The 16,252-nt window shown below is 35.1% G+C and overlaps 1 pseudogene; it reads right to left on the bottom strand.

The window, feature by feature from the left end:
- The window catches only part of LOC107919100 (phosphatidate phosphatase PAH1-like), a 36,251-nt pseudogene extending 24,125 nt beyond the window's left edge, over positions 1–12,126 (bottom strand).
- Between the last annotated feature and the right edge of the window lie 4,126 nt (positions 12,127–16,252).

The raw sequence follows: 16,252 nt of genomic DNA, 5'->3' as shown, positions 1-16,252 counted from the left end.
ATTATCTATCTCTAACCCTAATAATCTTGAATCAAGGGACATACTTCCTTTAATCCATATAGGACAAAAGAATAGGTTCAAGGAGAGAGATAAGTGGAAGAAGTTGGAGTGGCACGATGGGCGATGGACTAATACTAAAAAAACCAGAGAATCGTCTGTATGTGAATTAATAGTGCTATCGGATGAATCTGATAGTAAAACTTGATTATTTAAATTGACATTTAACTTGTGATATCTCGTTTTATAGTAGTGTCAAAAACAGTGGTTTCAGGACCACAATTCTGATATGTGAGATCGTGTTTTATTATTTAGTTAATGTTTATGGAGTTATATTAGGGTTATATTAAATTTTGGTGAATAAATTTTAACGTTTAGTTAGTTAATTGAATAAAAAAAAGACTAAATTGTGAAAGACATATAATTAATAACTATTGTATTGTATTGTATTGATTTGATAACTTAATTATTAAATGAGGGTGGACTTGTATGGTAATTAAACCATAGAAGAAGTAGATGGACACTTTGGGCATGAGTGGAGTTAGGTTACAAGGTTATATTTAAAGGTAAAATTGTAATATTATAATTAAATTAAAGAATGATAAAATAAAGAAAATGGTTATTATCTTCCCAAAAGGGTTCTACAGAAATTAAGAAGGAAAACCACCATTCTTGTGAAGCTTTGTAGTCGAACAAACATAAATCCTTTGCATGTAAGCTCGTTTTTAACTTGTTTTTTATTATTATAATTTTTATGTTTTTTTAGATTGTTGCAATTAGGTCTAGCTAACTCATACCGTTGCTTTTAAATCTGTCAAAGATTTTGGATGTTGTCATTGATGAATCCTTGTTAATTTGAATGTTACTTTATGCAATTAAAGTGCTAAGTGCTAATTGTTGATTTTGATTAGTTTACTAATTAATTTTTGATATTTTTTGTAAATTGAGTAAATACTTAAAATTTCATGGAAATTGTGTAATTAGTTAATAGTGGTGGACTACCCTAGCTTAGAATGAAATTCGGTTAGCTTTGGAATGTTGTAAAAATTTTGTTAATTTGGAAATTTTGAGTATAGGGACTAAATTGTGATAAATGTAAAAGTTTAGGGAAAAGGTGTAGTTATTGAAAAATTAAGGGTCATATGCATTAAATTGAGTGTGAAATGTATTTGAATTTAGTAGATTGAATTTAATTATTTATATAGATCAAGACTTGAATCAAAAAGAAAATAATCGAGGAAAAGGGAAGATCACAAAGTAGTCCTTACTTATAATCGGAAATAATCGTAGGTAAGTTCATAGTGAATTACTATGTAAATGTAAGTTAATTGTGAATATACTATTGATATCTATTTAATTGTTTGTATATATATACGTGAAACTATACTAGTTATTTTAAATATTTTATAGTATTAGAAATAAGTATATTTGAAGTTGAGAATTTGATAGTAGCATTTCTTAAGGATATATATTATAGATATGAAAGTAATGAGTTAATGGTATGTGTATGGAAATGATGAACTGCCTTTGATTGATGGAAATGTATTCATGTAAGAAATTTAAGTGTAATGCCCAGTCGAACATAGTAAATGCGTAGGATACAATTGAGATGTCAATAGGGTTACAATGCGCACTTGCACTGAATTTACACTTCGGTGCCTCTTTTTGCACTTCGGTGCCTTTGATCGTACATTCGTGCCTCTATTTGCACTTCGATGCCTCTGTTATACATCTATGATGCCTCTAGTGTGGTGTAGTTGCCCAAGTATCTGAGTCGAGTTACTTAGTTCATCGGGCTAAATGTTAATGGAATGTATGTTTAACTTATGGATTTAAATGTTAATGCATATTCAATAAATTAGAAAGTGTTAAATATTAAATGGATTATTTGTTTATATATGAGTACTTCTATATTGATGATATGTTGAGAATGGAATTGATAAGTTATTTGTGATAAGGATTATCATGTTATATATGGATATGTGATCATGAACTAATGTGATTGGTGAATTTGTATTTGGCAATAAGGAATTGTATGTTAATCCTTTATATTTTGATATTAATTAAGGTAAGTTTAGTTTGATGATTTTAAAATATGAACTTACAAAGCTTTATTAGCTTACTTGTTTCATTTTTGATTCTTTTGTAGTTACCAAAGTTGTGGACTGACCGGACAGATTGACAGAAATCTGACACTATCCAACAATTTTGGTAGCTTTTGTATTTTATTTTGGAATGTGGCATGTATATAGATGTTTTGTTGTGAATGTGTAAGTGTTATGCTAATGGCATATTTAGTGAAATGGTTGAATTGAGATGTTATATTTTGAGAATGGTGTAGGTGATTTTGGTATGTTAAGACTTATGGAAGTAGGATATCTTGGTATGCAAGATTTGGGCTTTTTTTTAAGGGTAATTATAGTTGCACACGGCCTGAGACACGGGCTGTCACACGGCCGTGTGCCACACACAGCCTACTCACATGGCCTACTCACACAGCCGTGTGCCTTAATTGTTTCAATGCAGGTTAGTCCACATGGGCTCAGAGAGTTATATGGTCTGGTGACACGGCCATGTGACCTTGAACTACATGGTGATAGTGAGTTACATGACGTGGCCACACGACCATGTGACCTTAAATGACACGAGCACAGTTAGTTACATCGTCAAAGTACATGGCGTGTGAACAAGTTACATTGGCATGTGTAGTAGTCACATGGCCATATTCTAAGCCACACAGCCTGGGCTTTGTCACATGGCTGTGTGACCCTTATTTCCAATTTTTTTTCTAAATTTTTCTGTTTTGTTTTTAAAATGAACCCTGATTATTTTCAAGTTATTTTTAGAGCCTCGTAGGCTCGGTTTAAGGTCTGGGAACGTATTTATTCTTTAAATTTAAATGAATTATTGAATGATATGAAATGATTTGTATAACTATTTTTAATTGACAGTAAAAGTACCGAATTGAACTGTAATACTCTGTAACTAAACTGGCGACGAAGACGAGTTAGAGGTGTTACATAACATTTTGTAAATTATTGTATATTTAACTACCTACTAGTCTAGATTTTAATTTTTATTTAACTTATGTTGTATAGAAATAGTGACACTTTAGAAATTGGAAATTTGGGCAGAAACAGAGCCAATGTAGCAACATGGCAATCCAGTGTGCAACGTTAAGGTCAGAATTGATGAAATTGAGAAAATCATTTTGATGTCACGGCACAGACTTTGTGTGTAGCGACACTAAAGCCAGTTTACCCAGAAAACCAAAATTCCAGAGTGTGTCATGACATCGGGGTTTGATGTCGCGATAGCAACAACCTGTCAAGGGTGTCGCAACACGAAACCCCTGTGTAGTGACACCGCTGCAATTTTTTGTAGGGTTGACTCAACCCTTTGCACAACCTGGCGGATTAATCCCTAATTAAACCTGGTTTTAATCCTAAAAATCTTTATTTTAAAACTCCAAAACACTATTAACCATTATTTAAAACCTCTTTTACTTCTAATTCTTTCAAAATCCTCTAAACTCCTAAAATCCTTAAAACCCCAAAATCTCATTTTGTTCCTAAGATCTTTGTTTTGTAGCTTTTATTTTTCAGAATAGAGTCACTCGGTACAAGGACTTGAAGATGGAACAAACAAGATTTTACAAAGGAATCCGACGAATTTCCATTCAAGGTTAATGGTTCCTAACTCCTACTTTTATTGCTCCATTGGAAAGTTTGCTTACTAGTTTATTAGTTTTCTTTAATTTAAGCAATATTCAAAATGCCTCCATGGAAGGTTAGAAGAACTAATGAACTAGAACCTTCAATGGTTTCGAACCCCTTTAATTTTCTAAATTGAAAAGTTGAAAAATATTTTGTAGAACTTCAAGGAAAAACGTTTATTCAAGGGAGGGGATTTGAACCATCGATGGTTCTTTATTAGGAGATATGACATTTAGTTAGATATCTTAGATGGGAACATTTTTGTACGATCCCAAAAGACTCAACTATAGTCGTTGTAACTCAGGAATTTTATTCATCTTTATGATACCAAGAGTCTAGAAAAACAGAAGGTCGTACATGGGAATCAATACCTGCACAAGGGAACGATGTACGAATCACCCCTAGGGTTATTTGATAATTTTATAATGCTCCATTTTATGAAAAAGTTTTTATAGAAGAAAATAAGTTGGAATAATTTAGAGACATAAATATGGACAACATTATAAACTTCTTAATAGATGGGAGGGATGAATGGAAATGTCGCCCAGGCACTGATAACCCAACCTCTTTTAACCAAGCAATAATGTTTCCTGAAGCAAAAATCTGGATTCAAGTTCTGTGCACCAGAATAGCTTCTACTTTAAATGTTTCTAATGTCAATACTTTTCGAGCGGTTTTTCTTTATGCTATTTTGTAAAAAAAAATACATCGAAACGTGGATATACCGAAATATGAAGCGACGCATTTGTGGCGAGAGAGTGGGAGTCTTCTTTCCTCATTTAGTTATGGCCTTATGTAAGAGAATAGGCGTTTTGATGGCATCTACAGAGCAATCAATGATGCCATTTCAAGTCATAATTGGTGATGCTATATATACATAGTACACTGAGTTATGGGCTAAACGAATTAAAGAGTGGAACAAACGCAATAGATGATGACCATTCTGGCTTCATTACAAAGAAAAGCAAAATCGACTGCTCAATAGGAAATTAGTGATAATAGTCATCCCAAGCTAGATTGGATGATACACTGGATGCAGGGGTCAGACTTGATTTTCCAAGAATTCGCACGAAAAAATAATGTTAGGGTACCTAACTATACGTTAGATATATTTGGGCAACCACACCCAGAATAGGAATAAGAGGAATATAAGAGTGAAGAAGAAGGAGCTGAAGAGGGGGAGGATGATGATGAGATGGATTTTGAGGAGGATGATTGAAATTTAAGTTTTGCTTTTAAATATTTTATTAATCATTGGATGATTTTCAATGTATTTAAATTGTTAGGAGTAAGAGTAAATAACTCGACATGGAAGAAGCATAACGATTTTGAGCTATCAATGATCAAAGGAGAATGTGATTTTCAATTTTGCATGAGGATAGGTGATTTTAAATTTTTTCATTATTAGACTATTAAGTTCTATATATTACACTGTAAATAGGTATTAAGCAATCGGATGTACCGAATGATATAGAGAATACAAAGAAACGAGCATGCTGCATAAATGATAAATTGTTGAATTTGTGATTGTTCGGTTGACTAGAACCTGCGAATATTGAGATACTTAAGGATGATCTAAGGCATTGTTTGGTATACACCCAGAGCAAAAAATCTATCCTTATTTATTAATCTTTAGTACCTATTTTGAGCCAGAAAACCCTTCTTGATGAACCTCTATACAGAACCCGAGTTAGAAATAATAATTTGTGCTTACCCTTTTCTTTGGTCTTGAACTGCATGATTATAGACGTCTGGCCATACATATTAGAGGTTAAGTAGAAACATTATGGTGGTTTTTTAAAAATAGAGTGATAGGAAAGATTAGCGGAGTACAATGATTATAGGTTAGCTTAAAAGTGCAAAAATAGAAATTCAAAAAGAAAATTAAACGAGTAGAAAAAGTAAATGAGAAATAAAAGTAATTGTGAAGTGTGTATTGCGAAAAAGAAAGAAAAGTGACAAAGTCACAACTATAGAAAAACTTGTTCATTATTGTACAATAAACTCGTAAGCTAATACTAGTTACTATATGATGCTGAGATTTCCTATAAGGAGACATAAAGAAGGTGAGAGAAAGAGAAATAAAGCAGTGAACGGGAAAGGGCCACTAAGAGGGAGAATGGGGGACAATATGATGTGCCAAACTATTTTCATGCTTAAAACTATTTGATGCTTACTGTTCTTGAAATCCATACCTATCCTAAGCCTCATAATGTTACAAGCTAAAAAGCACTTTGTGATCTAGGTAGGCTTATTCACAATTTGAAATCATACTAAATAATGGCACATTTGACTATTTGTATTTTTCTAGGATAATCAAATTACTTGTATAATTTATTGATGAATTCTTACATTTGAGACCCTTAATGCTTGTATGCTTTTAATATGTTGAACTTATGTGTTTGATATCAAAAGTGGTAAGTCAGATATATCTCATGCCAGGATTATGTGTGAATATGAAATGTGTATTCATGTGCTCTAAAGCTAATATTTGTACAATACTTGCCCAAGATTTGTTTTTCATTTATTATTATTTTTTGCTTGAGGACAAGCAATAACTTAAGTGTAGGGGAGTTTGATCTGTCGTAATTCGGTGTAGTAGATTAAACTAGTTTTTGCACTTTAGGAGCTTGAACATAAGCATTTTAGTAATTCGGTGTAGTAGATTAAACTAGTTTTTGCACTTTAGGAGCTTGAACATAAGCATTTTAGTTAAGTTTTAATTACATTTTCGTAAAATTAATTAAGTTCAATAAAGTGTGTAATTTGAGTCTTTTATTGACCTTAGGGGCCGGATGAGGCCTAAGGGTGAGCTAATATACTTTGTGAGCGTGCAAGAGACCATTAGAAGGCTTGCTAACTCGATTTTGGTAGCTCTGTTGCAACACGGAGCATTAGATGTTACAACATAGGGAGCATAATAGAAGAATTCCAAGACTTCCTTCGATGTAGTGACACAACTTGAGGATGTCACGACATACCCCTGAAGATACCCTAAAGTTGAGCATTCTACCCTTGATGTCAGCACAGGACTTGGTGTGTTGCGACATCACCTTTGTATTGGAAATAATTATGAACCAGGGGCATTTTTGGTCTACACAATAAAATGTTAAGCACAAGGACAGCAGCTGAACTAGGGTTAAGGATGATAGCCACTCTTAAGTATATAAATAGGCTTTATTCTGAGTGTTTTGTTCCTTAATCTTTATTATTGTTCTTGTTATTCAACATGTTTGTAATTTTCTTTAATTTTTTTTCATTAATAGTGGTAGCTTAATTTTGTTTAGCTAGGATTATTGCATCAATTCAATAAAGTTTATTTAAATCATGTTATGATGTTTTGTGCCTCTTTCATTCATATTTTCAATTAAACTTAAGTATGTATTTCATTCATACGTAATTGGATGCATCGGAATTAGCTGAGTGATCCTAATTAGACGACGGCTAATGGACACAATAGTTGAAAAGTGCATGCTTGATTTAGATCCTAACCTAACTAAATTAAAGGTTCATAATAACTTTAACGAGCTCTATTATCTTGCATAGTTTTTAAGTTTATGTGATTAAATTGTTTCAAAACTAACCCGTCCCTAATACTTCACGTGAAAAATTCTAGAGAAAAGGGAGAGGATAGTAGCTTAAGCGGAGAGTAGAGATGCAAGAAAAGGGACAAGCAATAAGCCTTGGGTTCTGCACAATTCAACAGTGTCGAAGTGAAAGCTGGAGTGACAAAAGCTTCCTGCAGTTCTACCTTCATTCTGTTAATTAATTTATGTGATTTCTAAATTGTTAATGATGATGTTGAATGCTATTCTAGTTTTTTATTTTAAATCCCAACCCATGAGCTAATTTCATTTGGGCTGGAATTACTAGAGCTATCTTGATATATTTAATGATCATGGTGATATTTTGAGTAGATCTATTGTTTTATTTAGTTTGGATTATTTTAAATATATGCATGCAAACTCAACACATAGATGAATGCATGGTATATTCTTAGACTTGATTTAATTCTGAAAAGGTTAAATAAGTTGGATCGTACTCAAATGATACAAGCGAGTACTCGAGCGGATACTCGTAGCACTTTACACATAGAGTTGTGATCTGTACAGAGTAAGGAATAATATTGTGAGGTATTGTTCTTGAGACTTGTAGACATAAAAAGACTTAGAATGATAACTTTAATTCTAGCTCTCGAAAAAAGTAGAATGAAATAGTTATACTCTGAACAGTAATTTGGTCAAGATTTTGCCATTACATTATTATTGTAATACCTAAACTTTACCCGGCCCTTTTGTAAATAAAAATAAAATAAAAAACAGATTATTTTTTTACAAAGCCGAATCCAAAACAAATAACATGCCACAAGGCCCAAAACCTGAAATACAACAAGGGGCCTAAAGCTCAGTGGCCTAAGATAGATTCAGGAAACCCTAGGGTTTCCAGGAGGCAACGGCGCCGCAAGCTCCAAATCTTTGCCCGATCTTCACCTGCGCATCAAGGAAAAACGAAAATGGAAAGTGAATCAAAATATTTGTAAATCAAATAAAGAAAAAACAGATTTGTTTCCTTTTTAGATTTATTTCATATGGCTATAAAACAGTCATTGTAATATTGTAAGGGGGCCGATTTCGAAATCAATAAAAAACCCTATTTTCACAACACAAACGGAGAAACAAATGAATCAAATGTTGTTATTTGCAGCTTTTATTTATTGTTGTATTTATTTTTTTACCATTATATACATACGAATAAAATAAATAGGGGAAAAGAGAAGACACAACCTGTGTTTTGAAGCCCCAGATCGCCGCGGATGGCTGAGGGTTTCGTCTCCGATGAAAGACGACCGGAAGCCGAAAGGTTTCAGTGCTTTTAGGGGCACTTTCTTCGGTGTTTTGTGGGATTTAAGCCCAGATTTGGGCAAAGAAGGTCGAGAAGGATAAAAGGGGGATTTTTTCCTTTTTCTGGCCAACGCAGACGGTGGTGCCAGCGCCAGAGATCGGCGGCCGGCGCGGTGGCCGATGAAGGGCCGATGACCGACAAACCGGAGGCCGGTGTCGGAGGTTGAGAGCTTTTTTGAAGGAATTTTTTTTGAAGGAATGGATAAATAATTTTTTTAAAAAAATTTTGGCTTAAATAGCCGATTGAAAACAGTGTTGTATTGAAGGGAGGATTCGCGTGTCGACCCGACCCAGACCCAGGGATCCGTGTGTTTTTCATGCGGAGGGGCAAATTGCATTTTTGGCCCCTCCACCTTTTAATGTATTTTCAATTAGGTTTTTTTTGTTTTTAAATTCGTTCTTTAATTTATTTTAAATTTCAATTTAATTCCCTTTGAACGACACCGTTTTGGAGGAAAATTTCCCTTCCAGCCCCTTTATGTAATTCGCGCGTTCAATTTGGTCCTCCTAGCTTGATTTATTTGCGAATTTACCTCGAATTATTTTACTTGCGATCCAATTTAGTCTTTTTTTTTATATTTTCTTTAAAAATCAATATTTTTGATAACGAAATTTTATTTTATTTATTTATTTTATAATTCTCATATGAGACTATTATTTTTATATATATAAGTTTTATGTATGTATTTATACCTAAAAAAAACTAATATTTTTCGTATATTTTATATGCACATGTTTAATTTATTTAATTAATTTTGATATTATTTTAAGTTTTTTTAACTTATGTATTTTTTATGTGTACATGTATATTTTTTTGTTGTTTATCATTTGCCTATTAATTTATGTTTGCATATTTTTATTAGTATCATGCCTATTTATTTGATATTTTTTGCATGTCATTATTTTATATTCATTTGTTTATATTATTTCTATGCTATTGTTGTATTTGTTATAATGATATTTGCACATATAATATAACATTACATCATCTTTTACTCAAATTTAAAAATAGAAAATTTTCAAAATTGAGATAATGCTCGTATTTAGGATTTTCAAGGAAATTGAGCCCTAACGTATTGGGTTCTGATTTTCTTCGTTAAATCTAACAATCGAGCATTTCTCTTTAATCAAAAAATAAGAACTCATTATTGGGAATTCAACACGTTGTGTCCTAACGTATTGGATGTGACGCATTGATTTCTCGAAATGAGGATTTTTTCTAAAAAAATAAAGGAAATATTCCGAGTTTGGGATTTTAAAGGAATTGTGCCCTAACATATTGGGCCACGATTTCTTAAATCTTGAATAAATGGATATTCTTTTTTTAGGGAAAATTAGAATCTCGTGCCCTAACGTATTGGGTGTGGTATTTTCTTTCTCTGAAATGATAAGGGTCTTAATACGTAACGTTTTTAAGTTTTTGCTAAGGATTATGTTTTTCAAATTTTCGACATTAAGACATTAATTAATTAACTAGGTACCAGTTTTAGGGCGCAATGAGGGTGCTAATCCTTCCTCATACGTAACTGACTCCCGGACCTGTTTTTTCTAAAATTTGTAGACCAAAGTCATTTTTAGGTGACCCAATCACATCTTAATAAAAGATTGGTGGCGACTCCCAATTTTCATTTTTTAAAAGTCGACAACCTAATTTTTTTTTGTTTTCAAAAAAATGGTTTCGACAGCTTGGCGACTCCGCTGGGGAACTTAAGAGAGTCGAGCCACAAAGTTGATTAATTCTTGTCTTATAGTCGAGAAAATAATTTTTATAAAAAAACCTCATAACATCCTTCATTATATTCTTATTTAAATATTGTTTGCATTATACATTCCATGAGCTGAACAATTTTACCCTTTTAAGTGGGAGTGAGAAGCTATGCCTTCGTGAGGTTTTCACCTCCGTGTAGGGTAGTGGATTGCTTCCGGGATACATCCGTACCTATGTCTTCGTGAGATTTTCATCTCCGTGCAGCCATAGGGAAATGTATTCCCCTGAACTGAACTCGGTCCATATGAGCCTATAATGGGTGAAGATCGAAGAATCTGCTGGTTCGGGTACCTTTGCCCTAGAAGCCGAACTTCATATAGTGAACTTTAGGAATCCACCTTAGGTAGAACTATACTAAACCCTAGTAGATATCCTAGTAGGTGTTTTACTCTTTCTTGATTATATTCTATGTTTATATTCGATACTGACTTTTTGTGTTTTATTTTGATTGCATGACATGACATTTCATTTCATCATAAAAAGGAAGTGTTGATTCACGTTCAGTTGCTAAATAGAGAGCTTGTCATAAGGAAATGAGTTTCTTGATAAAGTGGATGACAATATGGTTGTCCGAATATGGTCCAAGAACACGTGATAAGAGAAGGATGATAATTTAATGGAAGACTACACGACTATGGCTCTGTTGCCCAAGGATTCAAGATGACAAAGATTATTTGAGAGCTGCTTAAAACCTTCTTAAAGAGAAGCCAACAAGCATCACGAGGATGAGTGAGCAACAAGTTACGACCTGGATCGAGCAAAAAAGGAGATAGAAGAGACATTTTTTAAAGAGTTCGTGAGATTTATCTTAATGCTCGAATGAAGAAGAGGATCGAATATCTCCACCTATGAGGGCAAGGCCATATAATTATCCATTTTATGTAAAGAGATTTGTTTTCTAGTAAATTTTTCTAAATGGAATTGAATCAGAATCAACGTCTCTTTCTGCATTCATTTCATGCATTGCATTGTTTCATATGCATTAAGAAATACATCAAGGGATTCTAATTAATTTAAAACACTCCTCAGCTAATCTGGAAACCAACCAACCCACCAAGCACCACTACGGTACTCGATCGAAAACTAAAGATATGGATCAAAGGATGGAAAGATTAGAACAATCCTAAAAGGAAATGCAGGAGCTGCTTCAAAAGCAAATAAATGAGCAGCAAAAGATGATAGACAAAATGATGGAGTTTCAAGGGAGTATGATGGCTCAGTTAACTCAATGGTTCAACAAAGAAACTGATAAAAGAAAAGGCTCTGTGCTCAATATTGAAGAAGGAGACAATGAGGGACTGGTCTACCCTCCAGACTTTACCCCCAACAAGTTGAGATATACCCGCGTAGGTCTTCTGTTACCATTAATCCTCCGGGTGACGCTGCAACGCTAATGAATCTACAAACAAGATCAGGCTCTAACCCCGGAGCCAACTTGGTTAATCCTGCTATTCCTGATTTCGATGAGACAACTGGAAAGGAGAAAATGAAAGATGAATTGCCAAAATAGCTAGAGGAAAAGTACAAATGGCTAAAAGATAAATTTAGGGCGATAGAATGTGCAGAAGGCTACTATGGGATGGATGCTAAAGAATTGAGTCTGGTTCTGGATTTAGTGCTTCCTTACAAATTCAAAATGCCAGAGTTTAAGAAATATAATAGAACCAGTAGCCCCGAAGCTCATATTACCATGTTCTGCAGACGAATGACCGGTTATGGCAATAATGACCAACTCTTGATTCATTGCTTCCAGGATAGCCTCACAGGGGCAGCATCCAAGTGGTACAATCGATTGAACCGTACCCAGATTAATTCATGGAGAGATTTGGCACAGGCGTTTATAAAGTAGTACAACCATGTAACTGACATGGTACCTGATAGGATCACTCTGCAGAATATGGAAAAGAAACCAGGCGAAAGCTTTAGGCAATATGCGTAAAAATGGAGGGAGGTTTCTGTACAAGTTCAGCCGGCTCTTCTAGAAAGAGAGATGACTATGCTTTTTGTCAACACATTGAAGGCATCATTTATTACACATTTGTTAGGGAGTGCTACTAAAAGTTTTTCCGACATAGTTATGAATGGCGAGATGATAGAAAATGCTATCAGAAGCGGGAAAATAGATGCAGGAGAAAATAGCAGAAAGACGGCCTCGAAGAAAAAAGAGAACGAGGTAAACAACACAAGTTCATATTCAAAGACAGTTACAGTGAATCAGCCGAGAAAAGTGGCTGTTAGCCAGCAAGGATCATCAAAGCAGAGATCTGATACAAGATAAAATATAGAGAAGATTCAATTTACGCTAATTCCAATGACGTATAGGGAGCTATATTAGAATCTATTCAATGCACACGTGGTTTCCCCTTTCCACTTGAAACCTTTACAGCCTTCATACCTCAAGTGCTACGATGCAAATGCACAGTGCGACTATCACGTGGGAATTGAGGGGCATTCTATAAAACATTGTATGGCATTCAAGAAGTTGGTGGAAAGACTTATAAGCTTGGGCGTGGTTAAATTGGATGATTCACCCAGTATAGAAAATCCGTTACCTAATCATAATGGAGTGAACATGATAGGTGGGAGCATGGGTAGAAAAATCAAGGAAGACATAGAAGAGGTGAAAATTCCTTTGAGGTGGGTCTGGAGAAATATGGTAAAAAGGGGATTGATCATCCCAAATTCAGAGAGAAGCTTCGAAAGGGTGGAAAATTACTGTGAGTTCCATCACGAGGAGGGGCATAAAATCTAGGAATGCGCAGAATTCAGAGCCTTGGTTCAAGACCTGATGGATAATAAGGAGATGGAATTTTATGAAGAAGTTAAGGAGGAGGGGAGCATTTGCACATCAGAGTCCTCGAAGGTTCCAAGAGTAGTGCAGCCTGTGGTCATTATCTCGCGACCAAAGAAGGATAAGGTGAGAATACCAGTAATGCCAAGGATCATAATAAAGAAACCTGCAACCTTTCCTTACCAAGACAATAAGAAGGTTCCATGGAGCTACGAGTGCAATACAACTGTCCCAGGAAAAGAGACTGCAAAGAACCAGTGTGTGAGTGCCAATCCAGAATCTATGAAAGAGGCCATAATAGGAGAGCAGAAAGAGAAAATAGTTGAGCCAGTGAAGGAGGAAGAAGCTGTGCAATTCCTCAAATTTCTGAAGCATAGTGAGTATAATGTTGTTAAGCAGTTGCATAAACAACCGGCTCGCATATCTGTACTAGCCTTACTCTTGAATTTAGAAGTACATCGAAATGCGTTGATGAAAATGCTAAATGAGACCTATGTGTCCTAGGATATTTTTGTTAGCAAGCTAGATAGGTTGGTCAATAATATCAGTGCTGATAATTTCATATTTTTCAATGATGATGAAATACCTCCTGGGGGCATGGGATCTACCAAAACTTTGCATATTACTGCATGATGCAAGGGGCATATTTTGCCGGGGGTATTGATTGACAATGGATCGGCTTTGAATGTATTGCCATTATTCACACTCAACAGGTTACCCATAGACAGTTCACACATGAAAACATGTCAAAATATAGTGAGGGCGTTTGACGGTACCGAAAGGAAGGTCATGGGAAGAATTGAGATACCCCTACTGATTGGCCCAACAGTTTATGAGGTAGATTTTATTGTAATGGACATCAAACCTTCGTATAATTGTTTATTAGGAAGACTATGGATACATTCAGTGGGGGCAGTACCGTCATCATTACATCAGATGTTAAAGTTAGTATCAGATGGTCGGCTAGTGACAATAAATTTCGAAGAGGATATAATAGCAGCTGTATCAAATGAGACACCATACGTGGAGACCAATGACGAGTCAGTAGAATGCTCATTTCAATCCTTGGAGTTTGTAAATGCGGCATTTGCTCCTGAAGGGAGCAAAATTTTGGTGCCAAAATTATCCAAAACTACAGAGATGAGTTTACAGATGTTGGTAGGAAAAGGAGCTTTACCCAGAAGAGGGCTGGGGAGATATCTCCAAGGGAGGACTGAGGTTCCAATGCTGAAAGAAAAGCAAGACCACTTTGGCTTAGGATATAAGCCGGATAGAGGACAGAGAAAGAAGGAGATAGAAAAAAGGCAGGAAAGGAGAAGGGCGCGTCTGAAATGGGGATGAAGCTAAGTGGGAGCCAATGATAATTCCCCACATATCCAAAACTTTCGTATCTGGAGGAGTTATTCATCATGAGAGAAAGAAATTGGTAGAGGAGAACATCGAGGAGACGTTGGGAAGTATGCACATCAATGCCATTGATAAGCATGTGAATGAAGAAAGGAGCTAGCTGGACATTCGTCCTTATGAGCCTGGGAGTGTTCTAGACAATTGGACCGCGGAAGAAATACCTAAAGTCTTTAGAGCTGTCTCAGAGTAATATTCAGAACAAACTTGTTGTTTTAGCCTAGAAATAACAATAATTCTTTTGTGAAATAGGCTTATGTTTAAACATCATTATTTTAATAAAATACATCTTTGCAATTGTTTCGAGTAAATATTCCCTCATTCTTTCCATACAAGTAAATATATTCTTTCATTACACAAATAATTGTACATAAATTCATACATTCTTTTGTAATCATATTAGGTCATTGTGTATCAATGACGTGAATAATGCCGCTACGAGCTCAGATGCCCTTTTGAACGAAACGTGTGTTTAGAGGGATCGAACGACTTTGAAGGTGATGGAGATAGTGGTTTGCCTTTGGACTTGTTGAGGATGGTAGAATAAGAGGAAAAACAAATCCTACCTCACAAAGAATTAGTAGAAATTGTGAGCTTGGAAGAAGGAAAAGAGGTGAAAATTGGAACTGAGATTTCTGCAAAGACAAGACGTGGCCTCATTGAATTACTACAAGAATTTAAAGATGTCTTCGCATGGTCATACCAGGATATGCTCGGATTGAGTGCTGACATTTTAGTGCATCGCCTACCTATAAAAGAAGATTGCAAACCAATTCAACAGAAGTTCAGAAGAATGAGGCTTGATATTGTGCTCAAAATAAATGAGGAGATTAAGAAACAGTTTGATGTTGGGTTTTTACAGGAGGTCAAATATTCTGAATGGGTAGCCAACATCGTTCTAGTCCCTAAAAAAGATGGAAAAGTACGAATGTGCATAGATTACAGGGATTTGAACAAAGCAAGTCCAAAGGGCAATTTCCCATTACCACATATTGATACTCTGGTGGACAATACGGCAGGATTTTCGCTGTTTTCTTTTATGGATGGGTTCTCAGGATATAATCAGATAAAGATGCATCCAGAAGATATGGGAAAGACTACGTTCATTACTTTATGGGGAACATTTTGCTATAAGGTGATGCCATTCGGATTAAAGAACGCAGGAGCAACGTATCAGAGAGCCATGGTAGCCTTATTCCATGACATGATGCACAAAGAAATCGAGGTGTATGTTGATGATATGATTGCCAAATCCAGAACAGAGGAGGAACATGTGCAGGTCCTGAGAAGATTGTTCTTAAGATTAAGGAAGTTTCAACTCAAGCTTAATCTGACAAAATGCACTTTTGGAGCCAGGTCAGGAAAGTTGTTAGGCTTCGTAGTCAGCGAAAAGGGAATTGAGATTGATCTAGACAAAGTCAAGGCAATACGAGATTTATCGCCACCACGTTCCCAGAAAGAAGTTTGAGGTTTCTTGGGAAGATTAAATTACATTGCTCGGTTCATTTCATAGTTGACAGAGAAATGTGATCCCATAATTCGCCTTTTGAAGAAACATAAACCTGATGTCTGGAATGAAGAATGCCAGAAAGCCTTTGAAAGGATAAAACAATACTTATCCAATACTCCAGTTCTGTCACCACCCAGCCTAGATAGACCCTTGATTTTGTATTTA

The sequence above is a fragment of the Gossypium hirsutum genome, chromosome D13, assembly GCF_007990345.1.
Source record: "Gossypium hirsutum isolate 1008001.06 chromosome D13, Gossypium_hirsutum_v2.1, whole genome shotgun sequence".
Taxonomy (NCBI): domain Eukaryota; kingdom Viridiplantae; phylum Streptophyta; class Magnoliopsida; order Malvales; family Malvaceae; genus Gossypium; species Gossypium hirsutum.
The sequence above is the reverse complement of the archived record's forward strand: the minus strand, read 5'-3'. Positions and strand labels throughout refer to the sequence as shown.